The sequence below is a fragment of the Dendrobates tinctorius genome, unplaced genomic scaffold (genome assembly GCF_039654945.1).
Source record: "Dendrobates tinctorius isolate UK_male_01 unplaced genomic scaffold, ASM3965494v1 ptg000516l, whole genome shotgun sequence".
Classification (NCBI taxonomy): domain Eukaryota; kingdom Metazoa; phylum Chordata; class Amphibia; order Anura; family Dendrobatidae; genus Dendrobates; species Dendrobates tinctorius.
This window is the reverse complement of record NW_027362175.1, coordinates 293053-319507: the sequence shown is the minus strand read 5'-3', so window position 1 is coordinate 319507 and position 26455 is coordinate 293053. Positions and strand designations below refer to the sequence as shown.

General features: G+C 45.2%; 1 long non-coding RNA gene across 1 annotated transcript; it reads left to right on the top strand.

The window, feature by feature from the left end:
- Positions 1 to 14421: 14421 nt before the first annotated feature.
- On the top strand, positions 14422 to 21974 carry LOC141078212 (uncharacterized). Its single transcript, XR_012227715.1, has 2 exons — positions 14422 to 14634; positions 21183 to 21974. It is a non-coding gene; the product is annotated as an uncharacterized lncRNA (long non-coding RNA).
- The last annotated feature ends 4481 nt before the right edge of the window (positions 21975 to 26455 follow it).

Here is a 26455-nt window from a genome sequence, read left to right as displayed (position 1 = left end):
TTTCTCTCCCAAACATCAAACTGGACCCAGCCTAGCCTGCAATAACTCTGCAGACACCACACCTGGATAGTCCATCCATCTGCCCTAAACATTTTCAAACTTTGTATGTTGCTGACTGTTAATATATACAGTGGGGCAAAAAAGTATTTAGTCAGTCAGCAATAGTGCAAGTTCCACCACTTAAAAAGATGAGAGGCGTCTGTAATTTACATCATAGGTAGACCTCAACTATGGGAGACAAACTGAGAAAAAAAAATCCAGAAAATCACATTGTCTGTTTTTTTTTCCTTTTATTTGCATATTATGGTGGAAAATAAGTATTTGGTCAGAAACAAGCAATCAAGATTTCTGGCTCTCACAGACCTGTAACTTCTTCTTTAAGAGTCTCCTCTTTCCTCCACTCATTACCTGTAGTAATGGCACCTGTTTAAACTTGTTATCAGTATAAAAAGACACCTGTGCACACCCTCAAATAGTCTGACTTCAAACTCCACTATGGTGAAGACCAAAGAGCTGTCAAAGGACACCAGAAACAAAATTGTAGCCCTGCACCAGGCTGGGAAGACTGAATCTGCAATAGCCAACCAGCTTGGAGTGAAGAAATCAACTGTGGGAGCAATAATTAGAAAATGGAAGACATACAAGACCACTGATAATCTCCCTCGATCTGGTGCTCCACGCAAAATCCCACCCCGTGGGGTCAGAATGATCACAAGAACGGTGAGCAAAAATCCCAGAACCACGCGGGGTGACCTAGTGAATGAACTGCAGAGAGCTGGGACCAATGTAACAAGGCCTACCATAAGTAACACACTACGCCACCATGGACTCAGATCCTGCAGTGCCAGACGTGTCCCACTGCTTAAGCCTGTACATGTCCGGGCCCGTCTGAAGTTTGCTAGAGAGCATTTGGATGATCCAGAGGAGTTTTGGGAGAATGTCCTATGGTCTGATGAAACCAAACTGGAACTGTTTGGTAGAAACACAACTTGTCGTGTTTGGAGGAAAAAGAATACTGAGCTGCATCCATCAAACACCATACCTACTGTAAAGCATGGTGGTGGAAACATCATGCTTTGGGGCTGTTTCTCTGCAAAGGGGCCAGGACGACTGATCCGGGTACATGAAAGAATGAATGGGGCCATGTATCGTGAGATTTTGAGTGCAAACCTCCTTCCATCAGCAAGGGCATTGATGATGAAACGTGGCTGGGTCTTTCAACATGACAATGATCCAAAGCACACCGCCAGGGCAACGAAGGAGTGGCTTCGTAAGAAGCATTTCAAGGTCCTGGAGTGGCCTAGCCAGTCTCCAGATCTCAACCCTATAGAAAACCTTTGGAGGGAGTTGAAAGTCCGTGTTGCCAATCGAAAAGCCAAAAACATCACTGCTCTAGAGGAGATCTGCATGGAGGAATGGGCCAACATACCAACAACAGTGTGTGGCAACCTTGTGAAGACTTACAGAAAACGTTTGACCTCTGTCATTGCCAACAAAGGATATATCACAAAGTATTGAGATGAAATTTTGTTTCTGACCAAATACTTATTTTCCACCATAATATGCAAATAAAAGGAAAAAAAAACAGACAATGTGATTTTCTGGATTTTTTTTTTTCTCAGTTTGTCTCCCATAGTTGAGGTCTACCTATGATGTAAATTACAGACGCCTCTCATCTTTTTAAGTGGTGGAACTTGCACTATTGCTGACTGACTAAATACTTTTTTGCCCCACTGTATATTCCTTTCCATGAGAACAATAAAATTAACTTTATTGACAAATTCTTTTTTGACTGGTGGTCTTTTATCCAACCAATGCATCGTGATAATCTTCCTGGCAGCATACAACAATCTTGCAATAGCCAATTTCTCACATTCATTCGCAGCAATATCATCCACACATCCCAAGAGGCAAGTCAGCGGGCTACGCACATTATTTACCCCCATCACTTCTTGAATCAAGATAAGCACCTTCACCTTTCCAGCAGAGGAGTTAAGTTGAGCCGCTCATAGTCTTCTATCTTAGCCGAGATCACAATACCCAGATATTTAATCTCATGAACCACCTGTAAGGGGATCCGAGGGTCTAGTGTCAGGGGACCCGCCACATCTAAAGGCAACAACACAGACTTGTCCCAATTGAAAGATAAACCCGAAAAAGCCCCAAATTTAATAATGCTATGCATAGTGGCCCTCAAAGACTCCTGCGCATCTTCCAGAAATAATAGTATGTCATCTGCATACAGAGCTATCTTTTCTTCATAATTCCCATATTTATATCCTTTTATACCCCTATCCCTCCATATTACCGTCGTAAGAGGTTCTATAGCAATCGCAAACAGCAGGGGAGACAATGGGCACCCCTGCCGTGTACCCATATGTAACGGAAAATCCCCAGACAAAAGACTGTTTACTCGTACCTTAGCTCTCGGAGACGCATATAATAGTTGCACCCATCTCACAAATTCCTCGCCAAAACCCATAGCCATCAGGACAGACCACAAATACCTCCACTCTACACTATCAAATGCCTTAGCTTCATCTAAAGACACCACAACCCTTCGACCTACATTATCCACCCTTGCCTGCATATTAAGAAACAATCGCCTGAGGTAATGTGCTATAGAAAAAGAACTATTGGGCATAAACCCAGATTGATCCCTATGAATTATAGTCGTTATCATCTTATTAAGGCGATTAGCCAACATCTTAGCCAATATCTTGACATCTGTTGACAATAGCGAGATTGGTCGATAAGAGGCTGAATCCATCGGATCCTTACCCTGTTTTGGCAACAATACAATTATTGCCTCTCGCATGGACCACGGCAGCTCCCCCTCCACCAAACCACCAGCATATACCTCCACCAAAATAGGAAGAAGCACCTCTCTATATTTTTTATACCCCTCCCCAGGGATTCCATCGCCCCCAGGGCTTTATTGTTAGGCATACAAGCCAGAGCAACCTCAAGTTCCTCCAAATTAACAGAGGAATTTGCCCCAAAGAATCAACACGGAGGACCGTGGACACAAACAACATATATTAGGAAACAGGCCCTCCAAGAGGTTTTATACTTTAAAAATAGATTTCTATTGAACAATGTCATTACACAAGTTAAAAAAGGGATGATGACATACAGAGAAAAAAATAAATGCAAAACTTTGTGCGGAGAGGAAAAGTTTTTTGCCCTATATGTGCTGATAGATATCAAAATCCAAAATAATTTTTTGCCAATAAGTATATAATAATGCAAATACAGACATATGAAGTCTAAAAATTACAAAACATAACTAAGGGCACAGAACCAATCCAAGAGGACACCTGGCCAAGGTTCAATATCTATGCAGATTTGCAAAATAAAGATTGCACCAAACGTTATTCATAAATATAGTACACAGCCTATAAGTCCCTTTTTTTTTGCACACCATAGTCTAAAGCCCCCGTTACACACTGCGATATCGCTAGCAATATCGCTGTAAAGTCACCGATTTTGTGACGTTGCAGCGATATCGCTAGCGATATCGCTGCATGTGATACTTACCTCCGACCGGCTCCCCCGCTGGTTATCGCTCATCGCGCGAGAAGCTGGCTATATGTGTGGAATCTCTCTGCGCTGCCACTATCCTGGAGAGAAGATGACCCGCCCTATCCCCCTCCTCAAAATATTTAATATTTTGAAACATTCTCTTGCGCTTTCATTGCCATCTTACATACTCTACTCTGTGCTTCCTTCAACCTTTCCTGAGCCCCCAGGGAATGAACATTAACTAATGGTTCTTCTGCCTCCTCCAACTCTCTAATCAGCATCTGATCTTTCCTACCAGTTTCTGCCTTTACCCGAGAAATCCCTTTAATGCAAAGCCCCCTAAAGTACGCCTTCATCGCTTCCGATACCATCAATACCGAAGCCGTCCCCAAAATAATTTTAAAATATTCTTTAATGCCAACCCCCAGTTGTCCATCCAAATGGATAAGTTGTAGCCAGAATGGATTCAGCCTCCACATGCACCCTCTAGAAGGCACAGATCCCACTCCTTCAAGAATCACACTCATGGGAGAATGATCTGATATTGTCCTAGCCATGTACGCTACGTCCCCTACAAGGCCCAACATCTGAGTATTACCCAATGCCAGGTCAATTCTCGACAAAGATGCAAAAGAGGACGAAAAACAGGAATACTTGTACACACCAGGGTGAGAGATTCTCCATAAATCATGTAAAGCAGTTTCCTTCAGGACCATTCCGAATGGTGTACAGTTACCCCCCGGTCTCAATGACTCACGTCTACCCCTGTCCCAGTGTGTATCCGGAATGTTATTAAAATCACCCACTATCAAAAATGGTACCCCAGGGGTTTCCTCCATTATTTCCAGGACCCTGTGAAGTAGTTTCCCACTATATGGCGGTGGAATATATATTGAGACCAGCCACATCAAAGATCCATACAATTTACAAAGTAGGCATACAAACCTACCCGTCTGGTCTATAACCGCTTTGTGATATGCAAAGGGAACCCCAGCACAAATGAGAATACTGACCCCCCCCTGGAATATGTTGAATATGTAGCATAGTATCCCGCCTGCACCCTTTTCTTGGCCAAAGAAATGTGTTCTCTCCTTTACCATGAGTTTCCTGCAAACAAATCACGGATGGTGTGTCATCATTCAGAAACCCAAACACAGCTTGCCGTTTCACACCAGACGCCAACCCTCTCATAGAATCATAGAAACGTAGAGTTGGAAGGGACCTCCTGGGCCATCTGGTCCAACCCCCATGCTCAAAGCAGGATTCCCTAAATTATCCCAGACAGATGTCTGTCCAGCCTCTGTCTGAAGACTTCTATTGAAGGAGAAGTCACTACCTCTTGTGGCAGCCTGTTCCACTCATTGATCACTCTGTCAAAAAGTTTTTTCAAATATCTAATCTGTGTCTCCTCCCATTCAGTTTCATCCCATTGCTTCTAGTCTTTCCTTGTGCAAATGAGAATAAAGATGATTCTTCTACAATGTGACAGCCCTTGAGATATTTGTAGACAGCTATTAAGTCTCCTCTCAGTCTTCTCTTCTGCAAACATTCCCAAATCCTGCAACCTTTCCTCATAAGACAGGGTTTGCAGACCAGTCACCATTCTGGTCGCTCTTTTCTGAACTTTGTTGATGTCTTATTTAAAATGTGGCGCCCAAAACTGGACACAGTATTCCAGATGAGGTCTGACCAAAGAGGAGTAGAGGGCAATAATGTCTTCACGTGATCTAGACTGTATGCTTTTGTTAATACCTCCTAGAATTGCATTTGCCTTTTTTGCTGCTGCATCACACTGTTGACTCATATTCAGTTTGTGATCTATTAGTATACCCAAGTCTTTTTCACATGTGCTGTTGCTTAGCCCTATTCCTCCCATTCTGTATATGCTTTTTTCATTTTTATTGCCCAGATGTAGTACTTTGCATTTTTCCATGTTAAAAACCATTCTGTTAGTTGCTGCCCACTGCTCCAGTTTATTTATATCTTTTTGAATCCTCTCTCTCTCTTCTCTAGTATTAGCTATCCCTCCAAGCTTTGTGTCATCAGCAAATTTAATCAGTTTACCCTCAATTCCTTCATCTAAATCGTTGATAAAGATGTTGAACAATACAGGGCCCAGGACAGAGCCCTGTGGTACCCCACTTGAGACATTCTTTCAACTGGGTGTGCAGCCATTTATGACCACTCTTTGGGTCCGATCACTAAGCCAGTTATGAATCCACCTAACAGTTGCCTTGTCCATTCCATACTTAGCCATTTTTTCAATAAGGATTGTGTGAGATACTTTGTCAAATGCTTTGCTGAAGTCAAGATATTCTATATCTACAGCATTTCCCTGATCTACCCAATCAGTGATTCTGTCATAGAAGGAAATTAAGTTAGTCTGATATGACTTATTAGTTACAAACCCACGCTGACTCTGTTTAGTCACTTTATTCTTATCCAGGTACTTACATACATGTTGTTTAATAATTTGTTCAAAGATCTTTCCTGGTATAGAAGTCAGACTCACTGGCCTATAGTTGCCTGGGTCCACCTTCTTCCCCTTTTTGAAGATAGGAACAACATTTGCTCTTCTCCAGTCTTCTGGGACTTCTCCTGTTCTTCAAGAATTTTCAAAGATTATGGAGAGGGGTTCCAAAATTTTTTCTGCTATCTCCTTCAGTACTCTGGGGTGTAATTCATCTGGACCTAACTGGACATTCCAACTCACAATTCCCATTCTTCCAGACATGTTCTTTCCTCATAACATATTACCCCACATTTATGCATCCGATTCCAGCTGAAGCCATTAGTAACGTGAACATGGTGATGTAAATTGTATAAACACTCTCCCTTCTCCCACCCCCCTCCATCCAAACAGGAAAAAAAAAAAACAACAAATTCCCATCCCATTTCTCCATCCCCTCCTAACAAGTAGGAGAGGGCGGTCTTTATCCAAAACAGTCTGTTAACCCTGTCAAACAGTACCGCAACTTGTCCCATTCTCTTGGGACTGCACATGACTTGTAGATTGCAGCCAGGTAATGTACAACAGTTTCCAAATCTTCCAGAAATGTCTCATGACCAACAGGGATCTAAAAAACTAAATCCCCAAAAACCTGAGAATATGAAAATAAAACAGACATCACGGGGGGAAAAGGAGCCACCAGATCCCTTCAAAAAACACAACAGGAGAAAAAGAGGGCAGCCCCCTCATCCCACTGAGTCCTTTGATTTTGCCTGACGCAGGTGTTGCTCGCAACTGTCCAACCATCTGAGTGCCTCTTTCTCCTCAGTAAAAAATTGGACCACTCCCTCAGCAACCACTCTCAATTTGGCCAGATACAGCATTGAATAGTTGACACCAAGCTCCCTCAGCCTCCTCTTAATATTCACGAATCTCCCTCTCTGTTTCTGCACCTCTGTGGAGAAGTCCAGAAATATAGAGATCCTGGAGCCGTTTATCTTAAGATCCTGATGCTCTCTAGCGTTGCCTTAGAATTGTGTCTCTGTCTCGATAATGTGGGACCTTGACTAGCACTTGTCTGGGAGGGCGTCTAGGGGGGAGGGGTTGTGTAGGAACACGATGTGCTCTTTCAATTGTGTACATGCGCGACAGTTTATCAGCACCAATACGCATGAAGACGGAAACTCCCTCGACTTGGTCTTCTCTCGGCTTTGTGCAGTGGATGATTTTGCAAACTCCCCTCTCCCGCTCTCTGACCACAATCTTCTTTCATTCTCTATAAAGAACTGCCAGGCTGCTCAGGTCACCCCCACTGTCCAGACTTATAGAAACATACAGGCCATTAACACCCAGAAACTTCTGAAGAACTTGCAGTCTTCATTGGCCCCTATCTCAGGGCCGGACTGGGACTAAAATTCAGCCCTGGCATTTGAAGTTACACAGGCCCACTAGTCACATGGTGACTATATAATATCTTTGTACACTTGTAGTTTACAAGAAGTGAGAGGAGATTAACACGACTATATAACATGTAGTCACAGCTGTGCCCAGTATTTCAGCTCAGTCCTATTTATTGCTTTTAGGTACAGTACTCCTCCAAAATCTCTGTCCCCTTTTGTATGCATGATTACAGAATTTCTGGCAGAACTGCTCTCTATTGGGCAACCAGCCCCCCTGGTCATAGCCGCCCCTATCATACCTCCCAACTTTTGAAGAAGGGAAAGACGGACAAAGACTGCGACGCGCTGCGCGCGCCGCTGCAAATTTTGGCCATGCCCAACCACACCCATTTCACAACTAGTCACACCCATGTCCACACCTAATCGCACCCATTTAGCACTGCTGATCACACTGACTGGTACTGAGGGCACAGTGGCTGGCATTATGGGCACACTGACTGGCACTAAGGAAGAGAGAAAACAGAGAGAGAGAGAAAAAAGAAAACAGAGAGAGCGAGAAAGAAAGGGGAAAGAAAGAAAGAACAGTGAGAGACAGAGAAAGAACAGAGAGAGAAAGAAAGAGGGGAAAGAAAGAAAGAACAGAGAGAGACAGATAAAGAACAGAGAGAGAAAGAAAGAAGTAAAGAAAAGAAAGAAAGAACAGAGAGAAAGAGAGGAAAGAAAAAGAAAGAAAGAGGGGAAGAAAGAACAGAGAGAGAAAAAAGAAAGATTAGAGAGAGAAAGAAAGAACAGAGAGAGAATGAAAGAACAGAGAAAGAAAGAAAAAGAGAGAAAGAAATAAAGAAAGATTCTACAAAGATACTATAGCAGCCCGGCTCCCATTGTAGTGCCCACCTGAGCCTCCCGGTGCAGGACCTATCATGATCCGCTCACATGGCCGGCATCCCCGATTCCAAGGCGATCCTGCTGTCTGCGCTGTCGGAGGAGGACACGGTGATGGATCTGAAGCATTCCTGGTTCCGTCACAATCTCCTCAAGAAATTAGCTAATTTCCGGTCAGCTTCCAGCACATCACTTCAGGTGGAACGTCATGTGTGTGTTTTAAAATGCTCCTCGGGGCTCCGCCGTGTACTCCTGTGTCCGTGGGAAAAGCCCGCTTTGTATGCTTCGTACACACTTGGCTTCGCTCCGTACATCCCGTACACATATGGCTCCACTCCATACACACACGGTTCCACTCCGTCCACCTCGTACACGCGTGGCTCCTCTCCGTACACCTCGTACACGCGTGGCTCCTCTCCGTACACCTCGTACACGCACGGCTCCGCTCCGTCCACCTCGTACACACGGCTCCTCTCCGTACACCTCATACACGCGCGGCTCCACCTCGTACACACACACGGCTCCGCTCCGTACACCTCGTACACACGGCTCCTCTCCGTACACCTCGTACACACGCGGCTCTTCTCCGTACACCTCGTACACATGCGGCTCCTCTCCGTACACCTCGTACACATGCGGCTCCTCTCCATACACCTCGTACACACACGGCTCCGCTCCGTACACACGGCTCCGGTCCGTACACCTCTTACACACGGCTCCTCTCCGTACACCTCGTACACACGGCTCCTCTCCGTACACCTCGTACACACGGCTCCGCTCCGTACACCTCGTACACACGGCTCCGCTCCGTACACCTCGTACACACGGCTCCGCTCCGTACACCTCGTACACACGGCTCCGCTCCGTACACCTCGTACACACGGCTCCGCTCCGTACACCTCGTACACACGGCTCCGCTCCGTACACCTCGTACACACGGCTCCGCTCAGTACACGCGTGGCTCCGCTCCGTACACCTCGTACACACGGCTCCGCTCCGTACACCTCGTACACACGGCTCCGCTCCGTACACCTCGTACACACGGCTCCGCTCCGTACACCTCGTACACACGGCTCCGCTCCGTACACCTCGTACACACGGCTCCGCTCCGTACACCTCGTACACACGGCTCCGCTCCGTACACCTCGTACACACGGCTCCGCTCACCTCGTACACACGGCTCCGCTCCGTACACCTCGTACACACACGGCTCCGCTCCGTACACCTCGTACACACACGGCTCCGCTCCATACACCTCGTACACACGGCTCCGCTCCGTACACCTCGTACACACACGGCTCCGCTCCGTACACCTCGTACACACGCGGCTCCGCTCCGTACACCTCGTACACACTCGGCTCCGCTCCGTACACCTCGTACACACGCGGCTCTGCTCCGTACACCTCGTACACACACGGCTCCGCTCCGTACACCTCGTACACACACGGCTCCGCTCCGTACACCTCGTACACACACGGCTCCGCTCCGTACACCTCATACACACACAGCTCTGCTACATCCACACTGTAAATCCTGACCCCACACATACTTACCTCAACCAGCACCATGACAACAGCAAAGCAGAGTCTTGTAGACGGTAGAGGCAAGGCTGAGCGCACAGGACCTGTGATGAGGTCACAGGAGGGGCGGAGTCAGGGGTGATATGATCGGGGGTCTGGACAAAGGCTCCTGATCATGTGACCCCCCTGACTCCTCCCCTCCTGTGACCTCATCACAGGTCCTGTGAACAGAGCGAGCAGGCAAGCGAGTGCGACGCTGTGAGTGGCTGCGGGGGTGAGGGGGTCTCATGCTATAGCGAGGATGGGGTGCGTGAGGGGGGGCGTGGCAGCTTATCTCCCTGCAGTGCGGGAGGAACTTGAATCTATCACCGCCATGCCCGCAGAGGGACGGCGGCAGGAGCAACAGTGGCCGCAGCAGCTGGCAAGCGGCCAGATGTTCGGGCGCTGCCGCCCGCGGCCCACATGACAGCGGCCCAGCGGGAAAATGCCCGGTTGGTTATATTGCCAATCCGGGCCTGCCCTATCTCCTCCCTCTCATGTCCTGATTCTGCATTGAAGCATTACAATGAAACACTTCAAAGTGCCCTGGATGAATTTGCACCCCCTATAAATAGAACACCACAACGCAGACAGCGACAACCCTGGCACACGGTGCAAACACGTTTCCTGCAGCGGTGCTCCAGGTGCGCCGAACGTCTGTGGAGAAAATCCAATCTACACGAAGATTTCATCCATTTTAAGTTTATGCTTAGAACATACAACACTGCCCTTCACCTCTCCAAACAAACCTATTTCAACACCCTCATCATCTCACTGTCCAATAACCCGAAACGTCTCTTTGACACTTTTCATTCTCTACTCAATCCAAGAGTACAGGCCCCAACCACGGAGCTCCGAGCTGACGATCTGGCCAATTACTTCAAAGAAAAAAGTGACCAGATCCGACAGGAAATTATCTCCAAATCCCCTCATACCATGCACTGTCCTCCCTCCCCCACTGCATCTAACTCACTCTCTGATTTTGAACCAGTCACAGAAGAAGAAGTAAGCAGGCTCCTTGCATCTTCTCGCCCAACTACTTGCACCAGTGACCCATTTCCGTCACATCTCCTCCAGTCCCTTTCCCCTGCTGTCACCCCTCACCTAACTAAAATATTTAACCTCTCTCTCTCTTCTGGTATTTTTCCCTCCTCATTTAAGCATGCCATCATACATCCACTACTTAAAAAACCATCCCTCGACCAAGACTGTGCCGCTAACTATAGACCTGTCTCTAATCTTCCCTTCATCTCTAAACTCCTGGAACGCCTGGTCCACTCCCGTCTTATCCGCTATCTCTCAGAAAACTCTGTTCTCGACCCTCTCCAATCCGGTTTCCGCTCTTTACACTCCACTGAAACTGCCCTCACTAAAGTCTCTAATGATCTGCTAACAGCTAAATCAAATGGTCATTACTCCATGCTAATTCTCTTGGATCTCTCTGCAGCATTCGACACTGTGGATCATCAGCTCCTCCTCACTATGCTCCATTCCATTGGCCTCAAGGACACCGTTCTCTCCTGGTTCTCCTCCTATCTCTCCGACCGCTCCTTTACTGTTTCTTTTGCCGGTTCCTCCTCCTCTCACCTTCCCCTTACTGTTGGGGTTCCTCAAGGATCGGTTCTAGGCCCCCTCCTCTTCTCCTTGTACACTGCCCCTATTGGTCAAACAATCAGTAGATTTGGTTTCCAGTACCATCTCTATGCTGATGACACCCAATTATACGCTTCTTCTCCTGACATCACGCCAGCCTTTCTAGAAAACACTGGCGATTGTCTAAACGCTGTGTCTAATATCATGTCCTCACTATATCTGAAACTGAACCTGTCAAAGACTGAACTCCTTGTGTTTCCTCCCGCTACTAATGTACCTACACCCGACATTGCCATTTCCGTGTGTGGTTCCACTATTACTCCCCAGCATCATGCCCGCTGTCTTGGGGTCATACTTGATTCCGAGCTTTCCTTTGCCCCCCACATTCGATCACTGGCTCGCTCTTGTCATCTGCACCTCAAAAACATTTCTAGAATTCGACCTTTTCTTACTTTTGACTCTGCAAAAACTCTTACTGTTTCTCTTATTCATTCTCGTCTCGACTATTGTAACTCTCTTCTAATCGGTCTCCCTCTTACCAAACTCTCCCCTCTCCAATCTGTCTTGAATGCTGCAGCCAGGATCATATTCCTCACCAATCGTTACACCGATGCCTCTACCTTGTGCCAGTCATTACACTGGCTACCCATCCACTCCAGAATTCAGTATAAACTTATTACCCTCACCCACAAAGCCCTCCATGGCTCAGCACCACCCTACATCTCCTCCCTTGTTTCAGTATACCACCCTACCCGCGCCCTCCGTTCTGCTGATGACCTGAGGTTAGTATCCTCAATAGTGAGAACCTCCCACTCCCGTCTCCAAGACTTTACACGTGCCGCGCCAATTCTTTGGAATGCACTTCCCAGGTCAATACGATTAGTCCCCAGTCCCCACAATTTTAAGCGTGTCCTGAAAACGCATTTATTCAGACTGGCCTATCGCCTCAACACATTAACCTAACCTATCCCTGTGTGGCAGAGCCAAAAGTTTTACCATAACCAGGTTCCCAGCATCATGTTCCCACATGCTTTATGCATCCATTAGCCCTCTGTGTCTGTACTGTTACACACTTAACATTATGGCTGGTCCATACAATCAGGGCAACTGTTACCACCCACCTTTCGTGTCTACCTCTTTCCTCATAGACTGTAAGCTTGCGAGCAGGGCCCTCACTCCTCTTGGTATTTGTTATAATCTACTGTATGTGATTATTGTTATGCTGTAATGTCTATTGTCTGTACAAATCCCCTCTGAAATGTAAAGTGCTGCGGAATATGTCGGCGCTATAAAAATAAAATTTATTATTATTATTATTATACTGTTTAACAACCATTTTTCAAAAAACTCTGTTGGTGCCGAACCCTCCGTCTTTTCAGGCACCCCTATCAACCGCACATTATTGCGTCTAGATCTGTTCTCAAGGTCATCCGTTTTGGCCTGTATAGCAGAAATCGCAGCACTCATGCGTTTTGTAGCCTTATTGGCTTTTCCAGTCACTTCAGTTTAATCTCTTAAATGACATTGTCAAGAGTGAAAATCAGATTTTAACTTGGTGGCCTTCTCTTCAGACATCCATCGGCCACATGCGTTACATGATCGTGAGATGCCGGTCAGATGCCATGGCAGCCGGGGCTTTAGAAGTTCTCTGGGTCTTCTATGTGAGACCACCTGTAAAGTCCAGCCTGTGTTTGGGCTTCATTGGAGATTGTCAATTTCACAAATATTGCATAGACAATCAAGTGATTAAAATATTTTCAAAAAATATTAACCCCCATTCAAAATGTAAAAGTTGAAATCCTCTCCCTTTTCCAAAAAAATTAGCAAATTGTAAAAAATAAAATGCATGCGGAATTGCCTGAACTAATAAAATATAAAAATAATTGACTTCATTATATATTTGCATGGGCCAAGCTAGTAAAATATAAAAATAATTGACTTCATTATATAAATATGTGTTCATTCACTTGTGTAGAACTTACAACTTTTCTTTTTGCACTCACTTATTCTTTTTATTTGAATATTATTTTTATGGGATATTGAAATTATATTATATATACACTTGATTTGATATATTGATATCCATTCACAAGAAAAGAAAAGGATGGCACGCACCATCCTGTAAAAGCCAAGATTTATTGAAGCATTAAAGTCTTTAACAGGGGAGCAATGTGTGAGATACAAGGACGACAGCCGTTTCGCGCGGCTGCACTTCCACGGGTCCTACTCCCGTCAGTAGGACCCGTGGAAGCGCAGCCGCACGAAACAGCCATTGTCCTTGTATCTCAAACATTGTTCCCCTGCTGAAGATTTTAATGCTTCAATAAATCTTGAATTTTACAGGACGGTGCTTGCCATCCTTTTCTTTTCTTGTGAATGGACTTTGGCAATGTTTTTTTCTTGGATTGAGCACCCATGTGTTCGGGCATATAAGCCTAGAGCGTGTGTTGACCACACTGTTGGGTTAAGTAGTCCAGTGGTGCAGCAGTGCAGATTAGTTGCTTCTTCATATAGACTGACATATTGATATATTATTTTTTTAACACATTTTTTCAATACAAACTGTACTTTTCGGGCATTTTGCAATATACTGTCATTTACATTTCAACTACTGGACATTGTGTTGTAGTGACCACTGTGTCCGCTAGGGGGCGCTATGTGGGTGTCCAAAGACAGGCATATAAGCATTTCCAGTGTCCTGATAGGAGTAGGATGCTGAATGATCGTAATGTCTCTCAAGGTGGGTGGCCTTGAGATGAAGGCTTGCTTATGTGCTGATCAGCAGAGCTGATCCTTCGTTCCAATGTGTCAGGGAGAAGCCTTCAGGTGATTGATGAGACGGGTGGGATCAATCATCTACAAATCCACCTAGGGGTGTGTTTAAGAACGCCATAGTAAAGTGTATATGAGTGTGTGTGAAGGACCTGTGATGAGGTCATAGCCATGTGACCCGGTGGGTGTTGGTACGGACCATATAAGGTGGCCAGGGTAGGTCACATGGAGTGAATGCTTGGACCCACTTGGTCCGTTGTGGAAGGTCTTGTCTGGAGGATGGGGCTGCTTTCCTGACAGCACGTGAAGTGGCTGTGTGTAATGGCTTCCAGTATCTGAGAGTTCCCAGGGGAGGGAATGAACGTCTGGAGCATGAAGCAACCAGGAGGTAACCCTGACGGGGTGAGAACTGTGAGGTTTGAAAGCCTGTGCAAATGGACATTGCATAACCAGTGTGAGTACAGGCTTAACAGAGTGGTGCTCTGTCATAGACGTTATGCTGTTGATATGAACTTTATGTTGCTGGTCATGGTTTATGATACCTGAATAAACCGCATGGATTGTTATTGTTTTAGGGAAAACCCGTGCCGGATCTGATTATTTGGCGGCCAAGCGAGTGTCCCCAACCTGAATGACAGCGCTACCTTACAACATCTATAAATTATTATCTTTTGTGCACATTGCACGTTATGATATATGGATTTTGGATTAGAATTTGATTTATGATATTTGTTTTTTTGGGTTTAAGATTACATTATTGAGGGGTATGGAGACAGTTCAGGCATTTTTTTCACTTAATCCACCACTCCAGTGTTTTTTTTTTTAATAAATACTTATTATTATTATTTATTATTATAGTGCCATTTATTCCATGGCCCTTTACATGTGAGGAGGGGTATACATAATACATACAAGTACAGTAATCTTAAACAATACAAGTCATGACTGGTACAGGATGAAAGAGGACCCTGCCCGCGAGGGCTCACAATCTACAACGGGATGGGTGAGGATACAGTAGGCGAGGGTAGAGCTGGTCGTGCAGCGGTTTGGTGGATCGGTGGTTACTGCAAGTTGTAGGCTTGTCGGAACAGGTAGGTCTTCAAGTTCTTTTTGAAGGTTTCCATGGTAGGCGAGAGTCTGATATGTTATGGTAATGAGTTCCAGAGTAGAGGGGATGTGTGGGAGAAATCTTGTATGTGATTGTGGGAAGAGGAGATAAGAGGGGAGTACAGAAGGAGATCTTGTTAGGATCGGAGGTTTCGTGCAGACAAGTACCGGGAGACTAGGTCACAGATGTACGGAGGACTCAGGTTGTGGATGGCTTTGTATGTCATGGTTAGGGTTTTGAACTGGAGTCTTTGGGTAATGGGGAGCCAGTGCAGTGATTGACAGAGGGGAGAGGCCAGGGAATAGTGGGGGGACAGGTGGATTAGTCGGGCAGCAGAGTTAAGAATAGATTGGAGGGGTGCAAGAGTGTTAGAGGGGAAGCCACAGAGCAGGAGGTTGCAGTAGTCAAGGCGGAGATGATGAGGGCATGGACTAGGGTTTTTGCAGATTCTTGGTTGAGGAATGTACGGATCTGTGAAATATTTTTGAGTTGAAGTCGGCAGGAAGCGGAAAGGGCTTGGATATGTGGTTTGAAAGAGAGATCAGTGTCAAGGATAACCCCGAGGCAGCGAGCTTGTAGGACTGGAGAGAGTGGGCAGCCGTTTACTTTAATGGATAGGTCCGTTGGGGGGTCTCGTGAGATGGGCAAAAGATGATTAATTCTGTTTTGTCTATATTAAGTTTTAGAAATCTAGCGGAGAAGGATGAAATAGCCAGACATTGAGGGATTCTGTTTAGTAGGGAGGTGATATCTGGTCCAGAGATGTAGATCTGTGTGTCAACAGCATAGAGATGATTCTGAAAGCCATGAGATTCTATGAGCTGTCCGAGGCCGAAGGTGTAAACGGAGAAGAGCAGGGGCCCTAGGACTGAACCTTGCGGGACTCCGACGGATAGGGGGCGCGGTGAGGAGGTGGCGTGCGAGTGGGAGACGCTGAATGTCCGGTCTGCTAGGTATGACGCAATCCAAGATAGGGCCAAGTCTGTGATGCCAAGAGGAGAGTCTGTAGGAATAGGGAATGGTCCACTGTGTCAAAGGCAGAGGACAGGACCAGGAGAAGGAGGACAGAGTAGTGTCGCTTGGCCTTGGCGGCTAGTAGGTCATTGGTGACCTTAGTTAGGGCAGTTTCAGTGGAGTGGTGTGGCCGGACGCCGGATTGCAAGTGGTCAAGGAGGGAGCAAGAAGAGAGGTGGGAGGATAGTTCAAGATGGACGTGTTCCAGTAGTTTTGAGGCATAGGGGAGAAGTGATATAGGGCGATAGCTAGATACAGAGGATGGGTCAAGATAGGGCTTTTTGAGAATAGGTGTGATTGAGGCATGTTTATAGCTTGAGGGGAAAACACCAGTTGTTAGTGATAGGTTGAAGAGATGGGTTAGGGTGGGGATGAAGACTGTGGTGAGGTGTGGGACGAAGTGGGATGGGATTGGATCAAGTGCACAGGTAGTGAAATGTGATCTTGAGAGTAGAGTGGAGAGTCGATCTTCTGTAATGGTGGAGAGGTTGGTTTTGGGGGAGGAGGGCAGGGCAGGTAGGAGGAAGGGCACTGGGGGTTGTTGACCAAAACTGTCTCTGATGTTATCAGTCTTCTCCTTGAAAAATGAGGCAAAGTCTTCAGCTGAGATGAGTGGAGAGGGAGGAGGTGCTGGGGGGCGGAGGAGAGAATTGAAGGTGTTGAATAACTGTTTAGGGTTGTAAGACAGGGAGGATATGAGAGATGAGAAGTAGGTTTGTTTTGCTGCAGCGAGTGTGGCCTTGAAAGTAGTGAGGGACTGTTTGAATGTGATGAAGTCCTCATTGGAGTGGGATTTTTTCCATCTCCGCTCAGCAGCCCTGGAACCCCGCCTCAGTTCTTTGGTCAGACTGGTGTGCCAGGGCTGTCTGTTGATTTTGCGAGCTTTGGTATGTTTGAGAGGGGCAACTGATTCCAAAGCTATAACTATTGTGGTGTTATATAGAGTTATTAGCCGCTGTCTTCTGTTCTTCTTGGCGCTGCTATACCATCTTCTGACTGATAGTCAAAATTAACTGTCATTGAATCTTAATCCTCATTCTGGCCCTCATAGACTAAGGGTACCGTTACACCTAGCGATGCACCAGCGATCCCGACTAGCGATATGACCCGGTCAGGATCGCTGGTGCATCGCTAGGTGGTCACTAGTGAGCTGCCACACAGGCAGATCTCACCAGCGACATCGCTGGGGACGGGGATCGCTACTTACCTGTCAGACGCGGCGATCCTGCGTCCTCTCGCCCGGCTCCATGCGTCGCTCGTCGGCGCCACAGGAAGCCCAGCAGGAAGTGGCCGACGAGAAATGGTCCAGGAGCTTCTCGTGCGATCAGCGATAACCAGCGGGGGAGCCGGTCGGAGGTAAGTATCACATGCAGCAATATCGCTAGCAATATCGCTGCAACGTCACAAAATCGGTGACTTTACAGCGATATTGCTAGCGATATCGCAGTGTGTAACGGGGGCTTAAGGCTATGTGCACACGTTCGGAATTGCCGCAGAAATTTCCGCGGCAATTCCGCAACTCCCCGCCGCGGGAAATACGCATGCGGAATTGACATGCGTATTCCCGCTAAACACTAGCATTTTACAAGTGTAATTAGCTTGCAGAATGCTAGCGTTTTCCAAGCGATCTGTAGCATCGCTTGGAGAACTGAATGACAGGTTGGTCACACTTGTCAAACATAGTGTTTGACAAGTGTGACCAACTTTTTACTATTGATGCTGCCTATGCAGCATCAATAGTAAAAAGATAGTGTTAAAAACATTTTAAAAAATAAAAAAATTGTCGTATTCCGGCGGCCCCCGCAGCGTTCCCCATCCTCGCGATGCTCCCGGAAACTCTCGTTCCCAGAGATACCTTGCGTCAATGACCCCAGATGATGTAGCATCACGGGAGACTGCTACATCATCACAGGTCATTGTCGCAAGGCATCGCTGGGAACGGGAGTTGCCGGGAGCATCGGTAAGGACCGGGAAGGGTGCGGGGGCCACCAGAAGGTGAGTATATCACGATTTTCTATTTTAATTCTTTTTTAATAGGGATATGGTACCCAGGGCCTGGAGGAGAGTCTCCTCTCCTCCAGACCCTGGGTACCATCTGCACATGATCCACTTACTTTGCGCATGGTGGGCATAGCCATGAAGAACAAGAGATCGGGGGCACCACTGAAAGATTGAGGGGATCCAACCCGGCCTATAAACTACATATAATGAACACAAAGAAAGAAAGAATAGGCCACAAACAGGGGATCACCCTAGGTAGAAAATAACATGAATATTACAAATTTTATTGAACACAGCAAACAACGACAGAAAAGTATAAAAACATTTAAAAAGGTCACACATGTGATACAGAAAAGAGTTGTACAATGCTCATAATAGAGCAACCCACCTGCTACCAACTAACATTATCACCAGGAATAATTCCCTTTACCCAAGGTCCATGTAAACAAAACCCCGGTTTTAGAGTTTATAAGCCCACAGGTACATAAAAAAAGTCATACATGAGTTAGAAGCATCAATGATACAAAATTACAATGGGAAAATATAATACATTTCTGACCCACAATGACAAAAAAAAAATGCATGAAATGGTATAGACCTGGTAGAATCTTACTCAGTATGTGTTATACCAGACAAATAGCACTAATGTGCATCGGTCCTCATATGCAAAAACCACCGCCTGAAATCGGGCATAGGGAACAGACCTGATCAATCAAACCAATGGGGGCTAAAGGGGGTCTAAATAATCAGGGAGAGTTTCAATTACCACCCTCAACAAATAGCACACATGCAAAATAGCACAATACAAGACCCATGAGGAGTAAAATGGAGCAGGCAGGGCCAGGGACCCGACGCGTGTCGCCACTCTAAGTGGCTTCGTCAGGGGTACATAATGCCGGTTAGCTGTGCCTATATATATATATATATATATGATTACAAAATTAGTGGATAGGGAGCAGCTGCGCTACTGCTAGCCATAACAAGGTTAATATCAAAGTGTACTTGAAAGTCAGCGGTTTGTTAGTGATCCATAAAAATGGCTGACGACCCATAGCCCAGCATGTGACGTCACGAAGTGCCAAATACGCCTGCGTCGGCGTCTAGGAAACAGAATGCAGTCACAGATGACGCACAATCACACTTAGCCTACTGTGCAGGCGTCGACATCGCGCGTCACACTTGGGCATAGCCACATGCAGAAAGTAAGCGGATCAATGTATTCCTATGTGTGCGGAATCGCCGCAATTCCGCACAATGAATGAGCATGCTGCGTATTTTTCCGCGATGCGATTCCGCTGCAGAAAAATGCGCATTAGCACAGCATTGCGGAATGCCATTGAATTCAATGGGTTGCGTTGTGTAAGCGTTTTCACAGCGTTTTCGTGGCAAAAACGCTTACAATCCGCAACGTGTCCACATAGCCTTACATTGAGAAGTGACTTCCGGTCTGACCAACAAAGACTGAAATAATCCAGATAAACACAACAAGCAGAAGACGACTGGAGCAGCGCCGAGAACAGCAGAAGACGGTGACGGAGTGATGCTTTAAATTCATGCATTTTTGTCTAAAATCTTGTTTTCAATTAGTGCAACATTTTTAATGAATTTTATGTAGTGTCTACAGTAAACTGTTGGTTCATCAGTGAGATTGTCCTGATAGTGGAGTTTGTAAACCTTCTTTTTCTTCTTCTATTCTGATTTTTGACCACGTCAGAGTTAAGCTGAGCTTTGATGTGGTCATAAAACAGCTGAGAGAAGTTTAGAAGACAGAAGAAGAGTTACAGTTCTGCTGTCAGAACAAGTTTAATGAGGAATCCACAGATAAAGAGGCATTCCAGTTTACATCGATCCTGTTTAATCCTGTCCTTTCGTGTCAAATAATATGGCATTAACCTCCAAATATGTTGTATTTTAAAAGTGTTCATCTCATCATACATTCAGATCCTGTCGGCTCTTCTCAAATGCTGGTTGAGCATGAGCTGCATTTCTTCCAGGAGACCCACTGAATTGTCTTCCACCAACTGTGAACGGTCATTGTCTGGCGCATCACTGACATAGTATATGGCATAGTCTTGACTTTGTAGGTAATGTGCATGCTCCAAGTTATTTCAGGCAGCACTAGGCCAACAGGCGTCAATAGGGCAACCTGCTCTCTGACCAGGGACCTGCTCCAGGACAGATATGTACAGCACAAATGTAAAATAAAGAGATGCAATAACTTTGCATTGTGCTGTGTCTACCAAGATAGTGATGCTGAAAGAAGCTATTTTGTCAGGTGAGCAACCAAAAGATACATTTGGGTTTCTGTGTTTTTAGCATTTTCCTCCGACATAATATGATGCCTTAGTACTATTTTACATGTTACCTTTTAAGAAAATGTGAGAGCGGTACTTTTTTTGTAACTAATGCAGTGGTGGAAATGTGGAAGAAAATGAGTTCTAGATAGCCTATAGGAAGTGTCTGGTGGCTGTGTACTAACTGGGACCTGTCGAAGAGACTGTTTATAGGGGCTGTTCTATAGTCAGTATAATACGGGTTATACAGCTTTATTCTCTAATGCTAATCTTCTGTCTTGCAATGGTAAGAATTGCTCTATTTATTTTCTAGGCAAATCTCAGGCGCAATTGAGATTCCACAGACAATTAGTACCACACAAGGTCAAACAAGGACAAATGGTCTGTGGAAACACTCTAACATGTGTACGAATCCATACATTTGATTGGGAATACGTGTGTAAGTGTCTCCGGTCCGTGTGGAAACTATCACAACACGTACTGGAGACACTGACGTTTAAATTTCAATCTCAATTAAATTTCAATCTGTGCAGTTAGGAAGCATAAGTGATAGTGAATTAATTTCTTCTGCTTTGGTATAAACAGGAGCATTGGAGCAACAGCAAGACAACCCCTCAAAGAGAAAGTTCTGTGGTAGGACCTGTACTCACAACCCAGCACTGTCCAGCTTGATTGGCATTACCAAGAAAATACCAGAATTGGAAGGTCCACCACTCGCACCTTTTTCTGTTCACAGAAGAAATCAGGTTCCTACCAACCATATTACAAAGGTGAAACTCGAAAGATGCCACGATGATTGTTCTACGTTAAAATGATAATCTGGGGAGGCATAACCTTGAGGGACTCGCATACCTCTATGAGATAGCAAATGGTACCATGACTTTTGTTTGGTTTCCAGGATGATCTCCTCAGAGCCTAGTAAGACTTTACACTGGTGAAGTTGGCTTTGGGTTCTTCCTGTTGCACAGGAATGGCCAGCCTAGTGTGGCGAGAATATGTAGGCAGTTCCTGCTTGACAAAAGCATTGATGCAATTGACTGGCCCTCGTTTTTTTAGATCTGAATCCAACTGGTTAAAGCCACAGACTGAAGATTCCCAGGACTCTATTTTTTGTCTCAGTAGCATGCCTAGATGATGTCGGGGCTATATCCAGGCACGAAGGGCCATACACACTACTGAGTTTCTTTGTAAGTTGCTGCAGTGAAATTCACACAAATTGAATTTGCCCGTCATTTCATTTTGTTTACATTGATTTTTGGGTGATTTGGAATGCAATCCTCTAGTAGTCGATGATTTTAGTTTCCACTGTTGTTACGTTATTTTGAGGTCATCAAATTTCACAATTTATATCAATAAAATTTTTCAACTTGAACCGTTCATTCATTGAGATTCGGTGTGTAATTTAGCTGTTCCATTAATTTTTTAGAGCAGTATATGAAAGACAACACTGTTCTATATAAGAATGTGGCAAAGGAGATTTAGAGCGGTCACCTATGTTGGAAGGGATTGCTGCTAGCCGGGGGGCGTATCTGGGAGGGGTGTGCTGGGAAGTTACCCTGGGCACAGCCGGTAGGGGGCGTTGTTGGGCTGCCTGATGCAGTGGTACAAGGTGTCTCACAGGCGGATGCATTTTTGTTGCCCCCTGGCGCGGGAGCCTGCCAAAGATGTAGCATGCTGGCTCCCAGCATAGAGTCACTGCAGACTTTCATCACAAATCTGTACAACCCATTTAGCTATAACATTAAGCACTATAGCATGCCCAATTTTAACAACATGTAATGTACTCATTGTCAGGATTCAGCTCTGCTTGCCAGTTTCAGCGGTCATCATTTGACAACTTATATGTGATTTTCATACTTAGTCATGTGACAACTAGCTTTTGTTCTTGCTTCTCTCAATGAAGCGGGTCTGTAGTATTTCACTGAACATTGAGAGAATTTTGAAGAACAGCTAGTTGGTACGTGGCTGTAAGTGTGCAAATTGCATAAAAGCAATCACATGATGACTACTCAAACCGCTTGAGCTCTGTATAGATGTGTGGAAGGAGCGCCATATTAAATTCTTGCCCAGGGTCCTGGAAAACCGAGATCCGCCTCTTCTGCTTGCCATTGCTAGCAAAATTGTTGCTTACCGATACTAATGATTAATTGCAATAGGGTTTCCCTTTAATATTTTTGATTAATAAAACCAGTAATAAGAATTTGGAATAGTCTCTGACCAATAGAAATGTTACATAATAAGCAAAAAAATCATTGCAGACGGCCTACAACAGATATCTGAGGATAATAAGAAGGCCAAATGTCCAAATACAGGGGGCGCACTGTACAGCAAAGCCTGGTTCGAATTTGACAAAGTGTACTGGGACTTGTCTCTCGCAGGTTACATACACCACTCCCTTCACTGCCGTCTGGTTGTAGGAACAACCCGTGGCTGATGGAGATTTCAATAGTTTGCAATCGGTGAGTGTTAATGACCCATCACTGGAAACAACGGTAGAAGCCACATGCCGGGAGCACATTTCACGGATTTTCCTTGCATCAGTATCATGGATAAAAGTATTATGATACCTACAAGAATCTCTGTTAAGGTTTCGGTCTTTTATGGTGATGTTGCAGTTGATCTTGGCTTGATCTTCAACAATGTGTTTTTCTACAAATTTCTTATAATTCTGACATTGGATGATGGAAATACTAGCGAGAATTGCGGCAATTAAGAAAAAATATGGAAATGATGCCATCCTTCCAGTTAGATCTGGGTACCAAAAACACAAAAAGAGATTATTTGTCTACCAAAGTGAAAGGTCATAACGGTTTAAATATGAACACTTAACTTCCCTTATCTCCCTTTGCTGAGCAGCTGAATTAAATTTATTGTTCCCTTATATCAGGCAGTTCAGACTAAAGGCTCATTCTAGCTTCAAAAATTGTGTAATGTAAATGGAGATTGTTTGCTCGTTCTGCGATGTGACCGACAAAGAGAAGTGGACATTCAAGTCCTAAATAGAGTGGACTGCGTTCCAAGACAATAATGCAGTATTAGGCTGGGGTCAGACTTGCGAGAAACTCGCACGAATCTCGCACCTCAATACCTGACACTTCCACCGGCACTCGGACCAGAGTGTGCGGTTGCATGTATTTCTAGGCAGCTGCACACTCTGGTCCCGAGTGCCGGTGGAAGTGTCGGGTATTGAGGTGTGAGACTCGTGCGAGTTTCTCGCAAGTGTGACCCCGGCCTTAATTGAAGCATTGGAACCAGCACATGTTCGCTGACGGAGCGAGCAGATATTCATAATCAGTGAAAGAAAAATAGCAAAACTTTTGAGCTAGGTTAATTTGAATAAATACTCTTTTTACGGTATCAACGGAGATGTTTGTGAACTAGTTTATGAATTCATGTAATGTACTCACAATAATTAGTGTTACTTGTGGGATTTAAATGTTGAACACATCTGAACATCAGATTATATGTCTGTGTGAACATAGTGCAAGATGCTCAATATTACGATCGCTTCAATCATTTCATTCACGATTCTCGTCCTGTGTAAACATTTATCTGACATAGTTTGTTAGTCGTGAGTTACGATTGCATAGTTCACTGTCTAAATGATTATGTGCACATGTAAGTAAGCCCTAAAATGAAGTTGACTGTAGTATTTTCTAACCAAAAATAGTTAAAGGGGTTATCTGGGACTATTTTTTTTTTTTTTCTCATGGGGCTAAAAACTGACAGGAAGGTAGTTGCTAACTACCTACCTGTCCCGCCTGGAACCGGGTAAGAGCAGTCACGGACGACTCCGGCCACGAGTCTACTGCTTCAATTGACCTTAAGTCAACAGAACAGGTCTTCCTCTTTCAGGCTGCTCCGTCAACTGGCGTGACAGTTAAAGTCATGCTTATTAACAGAAGCTGGCTTTCAATCAATATGACATAATCAGTTAAGCTCCGTTAACATAGCATTGAAGACGCTGCTTGGTGATGCCACCGGTAACCACAGAATTGCCAGCAGGAGCAGTCCCTGGCCGCTCTGAGCCTGCAGAGATCAACGCTGGGCAGAACTGGCAGGCAGTTAGCAACTTTCAGCAAGTTCTTAGGACCATAAGAAAAAATAAATAAAATGGTCCCGGATAACCCCTTTATGGTTCATTGTCGTTTACTGAACGTGTAAAAGTGACAATCACAAAACGAACAAGCAAAACGCTTGCTCATGGAGTGATTGGATCTTTCATGCCATCATCTTCTCAGCAACACATTGTCCTGTATAAAAAGATGATGTACAGCCCATAGCAATGATCTTCCACACGTACATAATGTAATTGCGATCATTCTGTACGCATTGAATGTTGATCATCCTGCTATTAAATGACCGCTGATTGGCATTTGTTTAACAACTCTGGTTGTCTCATGTCTCTCAGGTATTAAGCCCCTGCATACAAATTTGACTAAGGTTAGTCAAACCCACCGGTAACGATGGGTTTGGCCAACAGTCTAAGACTACTTTCACGCTAGTGTTTTTTTGCGCTGCGTGCATCAAGCGTTTTGCATGCGTTTTAACCAGTTTGACTCTTATAATGCATGCGATTTTAAACGCTGATGTGCGCATGTCCATGCGCATGCCAGCATTCCCATAGACTGTAATGTGGTTTTTTTGCGCATTCCGTGAGCATTTGTGCGCGTGTGTTTTTTTGACACAGGTTGGGCGCACAAAAAATGCAACAGGGTCCGTCCGGCGCGCATAGGCGCACACTGCAAAAAAACGCATACAATCGCTAGACAATGCGCACCCATGTTAAACATAGGGGCGCATGCGCAAGTATGCGCACGCAGCGCAAAAAAACGCTAGTGTGAAACCAGCCTAATATGTATGAAAATCCCAGGCAACCGACTGTTGGGGGGAGTTTAGCATCCAGTATGTGTGATTTCGGAGTGCTTTTCTCCATGAGATAAGCCGCCACCAGAGATGTCTGGCAGCGCCTGTCTCATAGAAAACACAGGAACTCTACGCCGAACGAATGCTCCCGTGTATAGGAAAGCTGCCAGCTAAAATATTGGCCCAACCATCATTTGGCCAACAGCCATCTAATGTGCATGCAGGGCTTTAGTGTAGCTTGATCACTACTTTATCCCGCATGGCTCCAGCTCCAAGACCTCCCTGAAACTTGTACATACATATGAAAGACTAACATTGCCATCTAAGCCTTCCTCGTTTCTAATATTAGGTAGAGTGGGCATTGGTTGTCGTATAGCACATGCACAAAACACATGTTGTACCTTGATCTGTATCGAAATTATCAAAAGAAGTTGCCACAATTCACATGTTCTTTAATAAATATCTCAATATAACATTCATTGTCATATACACATTGTGAAAATCTGCAAAAGTTTCTGGAGGTGCTCGGTGCAGTTTACTGCCAGCCAATGAGTGGGCAGTGGGTGGTGCTGGTCACTGGAGCTTGCTGGGATCTTGGTGGAGCTTCGCACATACACTGCACCAAATCTGCTGCTGTTCAGAATATCTAGAAAACCGTGCAAACTAGTGACAGAAAGTAAATTACTTATTGTCATAATTCTGCAGCCCAGATATGTACTGAGATTATGTGAAAAGCCCGGACAACCCCTTTAAAAGGAATCTGTCACCCTTTTTTTCCCCTATTGGCTGCCGGCATAGACATTGGGGGCTTAACTACAGCACTCTGTAATACTGTAGCTAAGCCCCTGACGTAACCTGAAAGAGAAGAAAAACACGTTATATTATACTCACCGAGGTGGGCGGTCCTGTCCGATTGGGTGGCGCCTCCCTTCATGCGATGATGTCCTCTTCTCCCGTCCTGTAATGGCTCCGGCGCATTGCTCGGCCCTGTT